Source organism: Chaetura pelagica, unplaced genomic scaffold (genome assembly GCF_000747805.2).
Source record: "Chaetura pelagica isolate M959 unplaced genomic scaffold, ChaPel_1.0 scaffold121, whole genome shotgun sequence".
NCBI classification, from domain to species: domain Eukaryota; kingdom Metazoa; phylum Chordata; class Aves; order Apodiformes; family Apodidae; genus Chaetura; species Chaetura pelagica.
In genome coordinates this window covers 1,045,426-1,060,181 of record NW_009954546.1, presented here as the reverse complement: position 1 = coordinate 1,060,181, position 14,756 = coordinate 1,045,426, and positions in this window count along the sequence as shown.

The following is a 14,756-nucleotide window of genomic DNA, read 5'->3' as shown; positions in this document are numbered from 1 at the left end:
CCCATCACCCCAGAATGACCCTCGCTGAGGAGGAGTCTGACTCCTGTGACTGATTGTATACAAGGTCATTTCAATCACAGCCTCTGCCCGGGGACTCAGGCTTGGGGAACACCAAGTGGTCAATTTCATTTCTGCTTTGAATGCAAGTCTGATCTGAGTCTTGGTGGAGCTTAATTAGAATGCACTGTTATAGCCAGACCATGTTGTTTTGTGCTGAAATACTCAAAGCATCATGAAGGAGTTGTGCGAACATTTTTCATTCGTGACATTTAGGATGCTTTCCTGCAGTCCTCATAAGAAAGCATTGCATCTAGACCCACAGTGACCATTTGCTTTTACATCCTTCCATATGCAAAAGTTTCCCTAGGCATCAGTAGCCAGAATTAGGTTACCTGAGATTTCCAGAAGTAATTTTTTAAAGTTTATAGTGAGGAGAAGTTTAAGACTCCTGCAGATATAACTAGTAAAAGATAAACAGGAAAGAGATAAATGATGTGTTTTTCAAGTCAGTCTCCTGATGTACTCTCCTTGGAGAGGGAGGTTTGAGCCACAGAATCTAGAAACAAGCGCTCACCACTAGCAATTTGGCTATCCAAGATTATGAGAAATGTGTAGCTGAGCACAGGCAGATTTGTCAGCAGTATTTCATGGAATCACAGAATAGTTTGTGTTGGACCTTAAATATCACCCAGTTCCAACTCCCCTGCCATGGGGGGGGGGTGTGCATATTTTATTCACCAGGTCATGTGTAAAATACAAAGGCCCATTTCACTGCTTTACTCTGTGCTTCCTGGGTGACCTTGCTGAGTCTCAAGGAGTGGTATTCATCTCAGCTGATTGCAGCCATACAGGATTATGCATGTAATCCTATAAAACATCAATGACCTGCCTTCATAAGTAGTAGGGAGAAACAGGCATATCCACAAGGTAACTCACCTGGACTTTCTTATATATGTTGTGTACCTCAGATCCCCAGTCTTCACTGGTAAAATGGGGGTGGCAGCACTGTCTCACCCTCCTGCAGGATTAAAATATTTGGATAATACAGTTCTGATGTTTCAGAAACATCTCCAATAGTCTGAAGTCACTGAGGAAAGGGGATATTGAGCTGTTTTGCACATCCAGAGAGACAATTTTTTGCCCTAGTTAATTATGGTATTACTAAATTTCTGAGTACAGCATCTGGAATTTTCAAGTATTTCACCCTGAAAATCAGTGGCTGGGGTTTTGAGGGTGGTCGTTTTGTTTTTCCCCAGTGTAACTAAAGCAATAAAGGCTTTAGATAAATTAGGCATTTGGAAGGATTTGAGGCAAGTTGGGACTGATAGAGACAAAGTAAATCAAGCCACTGGTATCATCTGCTCTGTGGGAGAGGAGGCTGGGGACATCTTCCACTCACTTCAGTTAACAAATGCAAGAGATGGCAAAAAGGTCAGAGATAAATGTAGTGCTCACTTTGCACCAGATATTCACGGGGCCTGGACTAAAGAGGCCAAAAAAACACGTGTGTTCTTTCAACCTTTCACTGTAGGCAGTAAAGAGTATTACAGAGATGGAAACTACAGACTATTTTTGTGCAAAGCCTGGAGACAGGCAGAGTGGGACCAAAATAATAAAACTCCAACCAAAAAATAATTTCCCTCTCTGCTTTCATCCTCCTTGCCTCTCCCACACCCCTTCCCCTCTCACTGCTTGCAGAAGCTATAAATCTAGGCCATCAGAGAGAAGCTGTAGCAGCAGCATATTATCTTGAGAAATCACTCCCAGAAGGGAGCAGAAAGTTCACAAGTAGAGTGCCAAAAAAGGAGAAATCGCAGCACTGTCATTGGATCCGGCTGCGGCTGGAAGGCATCCAAGCTCCTTGCACTGCTGACATCCCTGCACATAATCAGAAATTCCTTTCAATTATGTGGGAAAAGGAGCTCCGCATTGTCAGCCCAAATGCCCCCGTGAAGCAACAGGCTGCCACAGCACCACCGTAGAAGGTCATGGTGGAGCAGCATCCGTGCATGGCAGCTTGCTGGGGAGAAGGAGGGCAAGCGTGGGGAGGCGGTCACACCATGTGCTTTTATAACACTTTGCTCTTCCATTAGCACATTCAGTCTGAGGGCCTCTGAGTGCTGTGCAAGCATCAGTTGACTCAGGGATAGGATATAAGTAGGTGCCATTGGACTAGTGTTGAAGATGGTGTGGAAGAAAGCTCAGCTGTGACGCAAAGGCTGCTCCTGAGCACTGGTTGGTGGTTCCTGAAACCCCAAGCCCAGCGGCCTATTAGGAGCACTGTAGGCAAGAGTTATTGTGTTCCTCAATGGTGTGTAACCTGGGAGAGCATGGACTTGACACACAGAGCTTGGGAAGCCTTTTGCATGGGCATCTGTGCCACAGTCTGAATGAAGGCACAGATCAGCTTCATGCTTAACCAGCACTGAGGTGGCTGGGACTTCACAGTGCCCTGCTTTAAAATGTGAATCATAGCAATGCCAAATTTATTGAAAAGCTGCATGTTTTTCTTTTTTGGTCTTGAGTGTGTTTGACTGCGGAAAGATGTTCTTTTCCTGTAAACAGATTCTACCTTTTCCCTGAATTTTTTGGCCAACTTATATCCATTAATAAATTTAGTGGGCAATCTGACAAAGTCATGCAGCTGCATGCTGCTTTTCCTGCTAGCTACAAGAGTGTTACAAGAGGTTATTTTAGCCTAATGAACTTACTATCCCCAGACTCCCTTCTCTGCTGTCAGTAAAAAGAAATGGTTTCCATCAGGAGGAGGGAGAGCTCCACTTGGACAGAAGTCGTTCTCCTCCTGTTGGAAGCAAAAGGAGCTTAGGGAGAGAGGTCCATTAGGCAAAAGGTAGTTATTCTTCCTCCCTTCCTCCTTGGACTGACCAGGGATATTAATACCACATGACTTCTTGCCATCTAACCTAGGTGCTCTGATTTACACACTGGAAGCATCTATTTCTTGGCCTGTATAGAAAACTTGATCGATGACTCACACCTAAAATGGATACACCAAATAGTCTGTAATAGGTGGTGTGAATTGCTGCTATTGTCTGCATTGTCTCACTGGTGAGATCCTCATACCAGGGGCCATTGTTTCAGTCTTTGCATAGTGCTTAGCACAATAGAATGTTTGAATTGCCTCCCACTACACCCACTTGTCTCCTAGAGTGCATTTTTCATAACGTGATCTACAATGATACTTCCTTACAAAAGAACAGGAGGGACAGGGCTGAAAGAAGAGTGAGCAGTGAGCTCTGGGCACTGGGTCAAATGCTTGCACCATTTAGAGACCTTAGATATACTCCAATGGTAATCTGGAGCTGTGAATTACATGGCCAGGTCACTCATGAATACTAGTCCTAGGGATGTAAATTGTTTGGAGGTTGGAGGTTTTTGTGTGCTTCTCCTGATCATTCAAGAAATGGGGCCATCTGATGAGTGCAATTGTGCTGGGAAAATCTTTAAAAGCCTAAAAAGGATGAAAGATCAGCAACAAGAGCAGAAAATGCAACCTTGTTGCACATCTAAATGAAAGCTAACTAGGCCTTGTGAATGCTCTGCTTGGTATTTTAACTCTACAGGATGCAGCCAGCCTTCAGATTAGGACCAAGGGGGTATGGGGAGGGGATGGAGCTCCATGGCTCTGCCCTTCTTCTTGCACATGCCAATGAAGGATCTCTTCTGGACGCATTATGAAGACCTCCTCTTGAGACATTCCAGACCTGTCTGGACATGTTCCTGTGTGATCTACTGTAGCTGACCTTGCTCTAGCAGGGGAGGTGGTCTAAATGATCTTCAGAAGTCCCTTCTAACTCCTACCACTCTGTGATAGTGACTCTTCACACCACAGGGCTGTCACTCCAGCATCTTTCGCCATCCCTGTCATTACTTTGAATGAATAAATACACAGGAGACTAGCTGCACACTGGAATGCCTGGAATGCCAATGCAAAACTCAGCTAATAATGGTTCTATAGTGTAAATCAGCAGCATAGCGGTCCTGGTTTCACTTGGCTGTGCTCCATGAATAGCAGAAGAGACACTGAGTAACAGTGAATTGAAAATCAGTTTAAAAAGAGGAAGAGGATAAACTGTGAAAATACTCTCTTTTACAGTGTGAACTATTTTTATAAGCTGAGAATTAAATCTTTAAATGATTAACCCAGGGAAAGTATCTTGTTCTGTGAAGCAGTCACATAATTCTGGCAAGGAATATCTCTGAAGGGAGTTGGTCTCAAGAAAAGAAGTTAGTGAAAGCACTTTCTCTTCACTCTTATGTGACCTCAAATTGACCCAAAAGAATCATGTTCATCAGGGACAACACTGGGTGCTGCTAAAATTAATTTGCATCATGACCTCCAATTGGAGTTCCTGCTAGCACAAAGAGACAGCTGTTTACTCACAATAAGTGGCTGGCACCAAAAATAGATGTATTTATTTTTAACTTTACTACTTATCTGTGGCCAGCAAGAACTTAGCAGAGAACCAAGGAACACCTTTTTTAATTACCATACTGTATGCCTCTGAGAGTGCATTTGTGATGGTCTACTTGCTGTGAAGTCTATGCTGTGAGATGTTGCTGGCATAGCTTCTTTGGCTGAGAGCATGAAAAAAATCAGATGTACCCAGCCAATACGTCTTTGCCAACAAAATCCTACTGTAGACACAGCTATGCTGTTTGATGAGGTTTTCACAACTACGTTGGCAGGATATTGGCTTCTGAGGGCTTTCACATTGTTTCTGCTAGGAGAGGGCCCTGCAGTGTAGCAGGAATGGAACAAAGCCACCCCAGGATTCTTCCCCAGGCTGGCATCATTTCACCCAACTTCAGTTACTGAGCATAGGCCTCTGCATCAGGAATGCATCATCCTTTGTTTCTTTACTAGATAATGAGGATGGGGGAATATGGTTTCTCTGAGTGTGGAGGAGACCTAGACAGACTGAGTCACCCCTAAGAAGTGTGCATTTCTCTGCTGTTACTGCAGAGGGTACATCAGTGGCTAGAAGCAATGAGCACAGGCCTTAGTTCACTCAAGTCATTGGATCAAATTTGAGATTAAAGACAACTTGAGAGCATCCCCAATTTTACATGAACCTGACAAGACATCTCCATAAGGTGTTCATACCCTTGTCTGCAGCTGGGTGTAAGAGTTCTGACCAGAGTAAGAATCTAGGAGTGTAAGAGACTTTGTAGCTATGATTTAAAGAAGAGGAGGGAAACACAAGGAGAAAAAGTTGAGGGTTGTAGCAAGAAGGTTATAACCTGAGGAAAATTGGGTCCCAAGTCTATCATGACTCTGCCAGAAGGCATGAAGGTTGTAAAAACATATGTGAATGATACTATGATTATACTGTCTTAGTGGGTTACTGGCAAATAAGCACTATTGTATGTGGAAGATGTTCCTCCTGTGCTACTGACAGTAAAGTGGCTAGTGCCAAAGCTTTGAGGCTACAAGGTTTCCTGGCAGGTGAAGTGTAAGAAGCAGAGACCCAGGCAGTGCACAGAAGCCAAAAAGCTTACTACCTATTGGAAAAAAAAAAAAAAAAAAAAAAGTACAAGCTGCATCAGTCATTCCCATCTCAAAGAGGATGGGAGGGAGGAGTCTGTCTCTTGAAGTAGTTTCAAGCAAGAAACTGGAAAAAGAGTCTCAGAAGAGGGAATCTTCTGCAGAGATCACAGCAAACCTCACAGCTCTTGCACTGCTCTGTTTCTTGGAAATTCAGTCAGCCAGGAAAAATACCTCTCATGAGGAGTGGCTGAAGATCATCAGGTAATCCTAGAAAGCACTCTGACAGGTCTTACCTGCCCAGCAGGGATCCCTTCTTTAGGAAGTCTTCTTGGGGCACCAGGAAACTGGGCTGACACTCCGCCATAGAGTACTTGCAAAGCAAGTAAGATGCTTATATGGAGGATCAACCCATTTGCAAGTAGGAAATTCAGTTAAATTTAGTAGCTTAAAGAAGAGTAAGATTTTACTATGTTTTGTAAAACTGCACAGGAGGCACATCCCAGACTGGAAATGGACTGCTACCTGGATATTCAACATAGGCAAGCCACATGCTCCCAGACAGCTTTCACCAGCTCTTGGATGAGGCATCTATCTGCCAAGGAAAAACTATAGGGATTGAAGCTGTGGATTTTCTCAGAAGTGAGAACTCCTCACTTACAGACTTTCACCTATTTCCTTTCATTTATTAGTCAATGCTGTGTGTGAACTGTGAGACATTGTGATAACCAATTCAAAACACAGGGCCAGAGAGCTCCCACAATGGCATGCAAAGACATACTAAAATCTGATTCCAAATTTAAATGTTCCTGAGATTTTGGGTCCTTTTTAAAAATTTTGGTACCAAATGATTTACTAGTGCTCATTTTGTGAAATGTTTGCCAAAGATTTCATGTGGCTGGAATTCTTAGTGTTTAAAAAAAATTCATGACTTGTGACCAGAGAAGACACCGTATTTCTTTCAGTGTGGCCTTTCCCACATCAGGTCTTCTGTAAAACTATTCTGCTGGCTCTATCCACAACAGCAGCAGACACAACAAAAGGGTGCAAAGAGGCCAAGTATCTCTTTGCATTTTAAATTCTCTGTCCCCTAGGCTCTCTCTGACCAGGTGCTTTCAAGATGTGGTGCTTAAAACGTCATTTTCCACAAGAAAATGAAAAGCAGGACAGGGCAGTAGCTAATGCTCTGGCCTGAGCCCCTGCAAACTGGGTCCTGTTCCCAGCTCGCTCCAAGAGCAGCTGTCCCAGCAGCTGTGCAAGTCACTCCACATTTATTTTCTCTCTCACCCTTTATTTGTCTCTTCTATTTAGACTGTAAGCCCTTTAGGGCAGGGACTGCCTGTAAGTATGTGTTTATACCATTGCAAGCACAATGGATCCTTGATCTCAGCTGGGGACCCTAGACATCATTTGGACTACAGTAATAACTGAGGTTTCCTCTATCTGGGACTGAATCAGTGCAATGGGAAATTTTGGTGGGGGGACAGGAGAGTGTAGAGCTCCCTTTCTCTAGAGGCTAAGGGGTAAAACATATTCAACAATATCATAAGTTTTAATGGCTCCTAGCCCCCTGGAAGGTGTCAGACCATCTTGAGCATATACAATGCCCTTACATCCCAGAACTCACTGCCCTCTCATTAATGGATTTGGAAACAAAATGCTGGAGTTGTGTTTTCTGTGTTACACACATTTAATTAGCTGGCAGTCGTAGTGTCAGTAGAAATAGACATAGATACACATGTTGTGAGTGGCCATGTTTTAAATTAGCACCATATAATTTTCAGCAGTATAGAGGCCTGATGGACTTTCCATATGAGAAGCAGCAAAGACTTGGATTATTTAACTTGGAAAGAAGGATAATTACACAGGCTTAATTGGCCTATTTAAGATGATGAATGGTATAAGAAAAGCTGATCATTTCTTCTCTTTACACTCTGCAGTAATATGAGAACAGGGGCTCATATGTTAAAATAAATGGTAGGTAAATTTAAAACAAATAAAGGAAATACCCTGCAGTGCAGTCTGCCTGTGGAATTCATTGCTGTAGAGCATTAGAATTGAGGATAGATTTGAAACCAGGTGAGAAAATGTAATGTTTTCATGACAAGAGTAAAATCCTGCTCTTACAAGAACACACATGCTGTCTTTAGCAGCTCTGTCCAAGCAAGACAGTGCTGCTTAAGATACTTACAGTCAGTTCTGCAGCACTGCATGAAGATGTATGGCTCAGGTTCAAGCCAGTTCTCCCAGTCAGGTTCTCCCTATACATAGGTGGTACAAATAGTCAGGGAGCCATGGTTTGTGTATTCAGTCTCCCTGGCCTAATGGAGCAGGTGGTCATGCAGGTGCTGATCCATGTGGAGCCCAGGAGGTTCCTTTTCTGACTTAAAAAGGGGGTTGTTCAAATGAACCTTGCTCCATAGTGCTCCTCTTTGATTCTGGCTGGATCTCCAAAAGATGCTTTGGTGGAAATGTGCTTTGTTGCTGTCAGAGGATATGAGTATGTGAGAGAAAAGACCCCTACAGGGTCTAATCTTGTCTAACTATTGCACATCTCCACTAGACTGATTGCTACCAAAAGCAATGTAAGACCTCCCAAAGACTGAGGAATGAAGAGTCTAGTGTCTTCTCCTTTAACATGGATAACTTCCACCATTGGCTGCAAGTCTTAAAAAACCAGTGATTTCACCAGCTGTTTCACATTCTGCTTTCTTGTCCCCAGTGAGCCTCATGCTTAAGTTTTGGTTAGCTCTGTGTTTGTTCAGGAAAACTCTGCTCATTGTCTCCAAAATCCTAAATGCTTGTTGAAAAATGAGATCCCACTATTTTACCCAGATCTTCTCTGGCCCATGATACAGCAAATAATGGGGTCAAAGCAAAGCAGAAGTAATTGGATGGCAGAAGCATGAGCATATTGTAATTGTTTCTCTTTTAGATGAAAAGAGAAGCTGCAAAATATCTGCAGTGTGAAATCTCTTCAGACATGTTAAACAGGCATGATAAACTTGCAGTGTGTGGGGATGCTCAGGATAATTTATTCCTCTAATCATAAAGATCCATCCTGAAATGAGACATTATAGTATCTTTAGACTTCATTTGCGTTCAAATAGTTCACCATAAAAGCTTGATTAGTGCCAACAAAATTCAAGCCATGCAGAAAAAGAATTGCTGTGTCAGGCAAGAACACATTTTTGCAGGTGAATAGGCAGAACTTTTCTAATGGATAGAAATGAAGGTATCTCTTTTGTTCTGTTAGCTTTGTAGATCTAATATCAGAACAGGATTGTTTGGTCATTTAGTCTTACCTTCTATATATCTATCTCAAACCATTACATTTCACTTCAGTATTTCTGAGCTGATACTATTAAGTTGGTCTAGACAAAAGGCATTTCAAATGTCAGGAGACAAAATTACTGTGTGTAAGGAGCAGAGATCTCAAGACTAAGGCACCATTAACATCCATAACTGCAAAAGTAAATAATTCATTTGGTAGAACACATTCAAGCGACTCTTGACCATGATCCAGTAAAAGAAAGTGAGAAAATGCTGTTTCTAGACACATAACCTTTAAACACTTGAGACAACACAGAAGCAGATACCTCTGTGATGCTGGTGGTTTGGCTAGAAAATGCTGCAAAGTAATTCATTGCCGCTTCTGGTAATGCTGAAGTGTGCAGGCCATGTAAGGCAGTGCTGGAGGAGAAAGATCAGACCTTTGACTTGTCTCTTCTAAATTCATCTCTGTAAAGTGCCTGAATGTTATATCTATTTTTTTTTAGAAATTGAAATAAGCAGATCTCTCTCCATGCTGGTAGGTTGGAATTTCTTGTCACTTTGGGTTTTTTTTTTTTCATTTTGCAGATTCAAAAGACATCCTTGTCCCTGTGGGGAAAAGGATCAAAAAAGAATAGCTAATCAGTACAGTCACAAAAGCTATGACTGTGGTTCTTCTTTGCTACTTACTGCATATCTTAGCTAGTTTATTTTAAAACATGCATTCTTAAGTGTTACAGTTTTCATTATTTGAATTGCCTGTCTTTTACCACAAGCCTTTGCTACTAGATTGTAGAAATGGACTAATGTCTGATAGTGAGATTTTTGCAACACTTCAACATCAGTTAAACCACACATCTACTTTCATCAAGGAAGTAAAATTCATAAATTAAGGGTTTGCAAGCTTAATGACAGAGTTATCAGACTGAGTAGAATTTACTAGAGACAAATTTTTACTATTATATAAATTCATTGGATTATTTGGATTATAGGAGACATAAAATGTGAGGAAGACAGAGTCAGGAAAAGTTCTGTATGTTTCATAGCAGAAGATCATGAGCAAACTGCCTAGCATACCTTCCACTGATTGGACAATTGGGTTGAATTTAGAGACTAGTTCTTTTCCCCAAACAAACTTAATTCTATTTCTCTTCTCTCAAAGATTTTGTTTCTCAGTGGCTTTCCGGTTTCTGATTCACTATATCAGTGATCTCTGAGATCTAGCATCATCTCTACTCTATTGCCTTCTCACCCAAACACCGCTTTCCCTCTTTAATAAAGGTTTTAAACTATAATCCTTTCTCCTCAGGTGATCATGGCTGACTACCCAAAATGAGCAAGCCTCTTGTTATGAGAACATCACAAAACACTGTTTGGGAAAAGTACTGTGTTGCTTTGCTTTTGTAGCACAGCTGGCTGATAACACCCAGGGTCCAAAAAACATATTGGCTTCACTACCTACCGGATGGCCCTGTCAAGACTGATTGTGTGCTCTATTAGGCACTGACCACGTTCACAGCTAGACACTGTCTATCCTGAACAATCACCAGTCTGAACAGGGAAGAAAAAGTTTGAAGTGACAAGCTCAGCTTACAGAGTGGGCAGGCACCGGTAGGGCAAACACAGCCCTGTTCACTTTAATCTCACAATCAGTGCTCCAGCAATAGGAAAATCCAGCTTTTACCCCTTTGCTCCTCTGCTTTCTCTAGTCTCTTCTTTTTCAGTCTTGCAAAAATGGAACGCCCTTCTCACCTCAGGTCATGCTGCTTTGTGATGACAGGATAGGTAGGTTTTGTACGTCCCTGTTTGTGAACAGGACTCGAGAGAAGTCTCTGAGCTGGGGTTGTCAGGATAACTGGGAAGTAGAAATCTATGGTATTGTGTGATTAAATGTACCTGACTCTCCAGCCACCCTCCAACAACCACCCCTGTAAAATATGACACCATTTAATTCAACATTTATAAAACATTTAAAGCAATTAAAACAATTATTTTAATGTGGCAAAAGATGTGAAACACAATCAAAGTAATCATCTTCATTTCATCAATAATTATGCTGATTTTACACAGCTTTCTCTATGTTGGGATAACATAATTAGTCTGCTACATGCACTAAAAAATGTTAGTTCACTTCCATCAAGATGCTGTCTTTCAAGCATCCTCATAGTAAAAGAATTACTTTCCCTGTGTCTGAAAGTCTTTACTTCCTACTTGTCATTCATTAGACCTCTGAAAGATGGTGTCTTATTTGACCTTAAATCTTTGGAAAACTCTCTACATGCTTATTTCTTGGCTCATTTTGCTTCTCTCTTGAAGCAAATCCATTAGATTCAAAGAATTACTCATTTTGATCTCCTCCATAAAGCGAGTTTCTGGCAGCAATTAGTTCTCACACACAGAGTTACTTTTTCACACTGACAAATAAAAAAAAATTGGCAAATTTTGATGTATTTTACACACTGTGCTTCATGTTTCTTATACAGATTGAACTTGAAGAACACAAGCATTAGTAGTAGGGCATCCAAGGGTTTTGACTTAAGAGACTAGCACTTTTTCTAGGGATAAAGATAGAATAATTAATTTACTATTTACTCTGAAGACTTGCTATCTTGAGTTTCAAATGGTAACTCCATAAGAGGGACTGGCTTATCTAACAGATACTCTGACTTAAAGTTAGACTCTCATGTTTTATTGAAAGGAAAGTCCATACAAACTACTTTGGGATAGATGTGTTGATCTATACATATGTAACACAAATGTGGAGTATTTTACAGAACTGAGTATAAACTGAGTCACCTGATAAATTATATAATACAGTTGAAGGCAGGCATGAAAATCGACAAGGACATGAGATTGGACCAAACTTAAAATCTGGACAAGACTTAGAGCCCAGAATCAAGCCAAAGTCCAGGGAACAAGTCAAGAGGGACCCAAATACATGTAGCATAGGCAGTCAGGCATTAGAGGATGGACAAAGTCCATAAGAAGGGGAAGAAACTCAGCTCCTGTCCTGTGGTAAGTGTTGGAGAAATAGAGTCTTCCCAAAGCCAGTGTACTCAGGATGGCAAAAAAAGATGGAGAAGTATGAATTAGGGATGAAATAGTTGAGATGGGCTTTGGAAACAGACAATTTAATAATAAATGTTATCATTGATATTGTTAGTTAAGTAACTTGTGCAGTCAAAACCCTAACAGTGGAAAACCATCTAGTTGCAGAGGAGGACTGAGAGCTCTACCTGCTTGTAGCCTGGAAGTTCAGTTTTTGTCTTCTATAAACATCTAAATGTAGCTATATTTTTCCCAAGTGAATAGGTTTTTTTTTCCAGTTTGAAAATTCAGGCAAGACATCTGGGCTAGTATTTCCAGCTTCTGATAACATCCCAAATCCCACACAATCTGCTGTCCTCAATGCATCACAGGCCTTTTGTTTTCTCTTGCACCTGAGAAAGAAAAAGATGTCAAAGTAAAAATTATAGTATTCTGTAGGAGGGAAACAAACCAAAATGTTTTACCACTCCAGAAGCCCACATTTAATGTACAGTTTTTGTCAATGGCTGCAAGAAAGTTATTTAGTTCATAAAAATATACACCACTTTAATTACAACAATGTATGCTAAACTATTAGAAAAAAAAAAAAAAAAAAAAAAAAGGCATGCAGGAGGGTAGTCAATATTATGGGTCAAAATAAAAATAATTTTGTATCTTTCTTCATCTGATCTACATTGCTAATTTGTCATGGGTTTTTCTTATGAATTAAAACTATGCTAAAAAGAAGGAGGCTACTTTTAGATCTGAAAACAAACAGGATCTGAAAAGCATGTCTTTTCTAGCAATTGGTTTTCATTAATTGTTCCCTTTTTTAAGTTTCCAAGCAAGGAGTGAAAAAATATATGTGTAGGCAGAAAGTCAAAATTCCTTTAAAATGTGGGGTAGATTTTATTATTATTATTATTTTGTTTTAATTTATTGCAAGCTAACTCCAGGAGGTAATTACAGCCAGTTTTTTTGTATTATTTTTGACATCGAGCCTAAAGTTTAAACTGAGTCTCATGAAGGATTTGTCATCTGTAAAGCACAGTCTTTTCCTGCAGTAGGTTGTGACGCTGGAAGCCTCATGAGAACCAAAATTTCTAAGAGAGTTTGCTGTTCGACTGGACTGAGAAGGAGCCAGGGCTCAGACCGCAGGGCAACAGTGTTGCCCTGGAATTTGGGCAGGTGGCTAGAGGAAAACATTGGTGGTTTAAATGTTTCCGTGTGGCCGTGAACTAATTTAAGAAACAACAACAACATTGAGCCTGATCTTGAGAGTCTGTGTGTTCAAACGTGCAGGTCAAAAGCCCAGATTAGACATTCAATAGCACAGGCCCCTCTGAAAAAAAATAAAAATAATAATAAAAAAAAAAATTAAAAATGCATTCCCCAGATCTATTCAGCAGAAGTGAAAGATTCCTGTTCATTAAGCTGTAAAATGGGCATATTTATGATTAAGCAATGGTGATGGGTAAACCTTGAAAAGGAAAGTATTATAAGAACCGTGTTATTAATAATGATTGTTTTTCCAGATTCAGAAACTCTTAGGAATGCCACTAATTCAAAAGCACCTTACCCAGAGGATCATCTTTCCTTTAAAATATATATATATATATATAAAAAAATCAATCTCATTTATAACCTACTTTTTAAAGTTTCCTTAATATCAGGATTGCATTTGGGAATGTGATTACATAGGAGAAAAGGTTGCTAAATGTTGAGAAAAGCCACATCTCATGCAGTCTCTCCCCATTGCCTGCTGGAATGAGGGTCTTGCAGGGAAGCAATTATGTTTCCCTTAACAGGGCGCTTGGAGAGTTCCTTGCAAAATAACTTGGTCCAGTGCAGTCAGAAGTGCCAGCTGGTTGACTCCTCTCTGACAACCCAACAGGTACAAAGGGGAAAAATAGCAGTGGCTGTTCAGGTCTCCGTAGTATGAAATATAGGTTACCGTCGTCAACCCATCTGGCTGTCAACAACCTCACCCTCAAACCTTGCAAGGATGCTGCTAAGGTGTGGGCTGAGCTGTGGGAGCTCACAAGCGTGGGAGGATGATTCATATGACCTATGTAAAATGTGTCCCCTCTCCTTTGAAATACTCGTTTACCTTCATAGACTATAGGTAAAAACATGCTTAAGTAACTACAAGGTACAGGAATGAGTTCCACCCTTCTCTTCTCTCATACACTTTCTTCTCTCTGTTCAACATGTTGCCACAAGCTTTAGTTTACAATGTGGAATAAGTAGATTATCAGTCATCATATTAAAGATACAACTTCATTGTAACATATTCCACGTAATCTTTCTCTAGTGATATGAAGCATGAATGTACTCATACCTCATCTGCTCATAGGTCACATTCACCTGTTTCTTTCTAACCTGACGGACCCTCTGCCTGTGTAAGGGAATTTATCTAGGAAGATAAATGAATAAATAAAAGAATCTATGAATTTATCAAGAATATAAAATAAAAGATACTCTTCAATTGGTGAGGGAAATACAAGATGGCAGCAAATTTCATGCTTCTACTTCTCCACACTCAGCTCTTGAACCCGTTCGTCCAAGTGTCCTTATCTCTCTCTCTGACGTGTAGTGTCATACAGATTTGGGGTCAGAACTGTGGCCAGACAAGGCAAGAAGACACGAGGTGCTCCTGCAGTGGAAAGGGCTATGTCATCAAGTGTAGCCTCAAAGCAATCTCGAAGAACAAAACAATGTTCTTGTCCCATGCCCTCAATGTGGTGCAGAATACAGCCTTGTGCAGAGAGCGACAGATCAACGACTCCAGGTGCCTGGGAACTCTCAGCATGGTGGTTGTGGCCCTTTTAAATATCAGCAGTTAGCAGTTTTTTCAGCTTCTCATATAACACACAGGAAATTGTCTGGAAACGTAGCATCAGAACAAAACATTGTGCTCAATGAGGCTTTATCTCCAATCACAGGT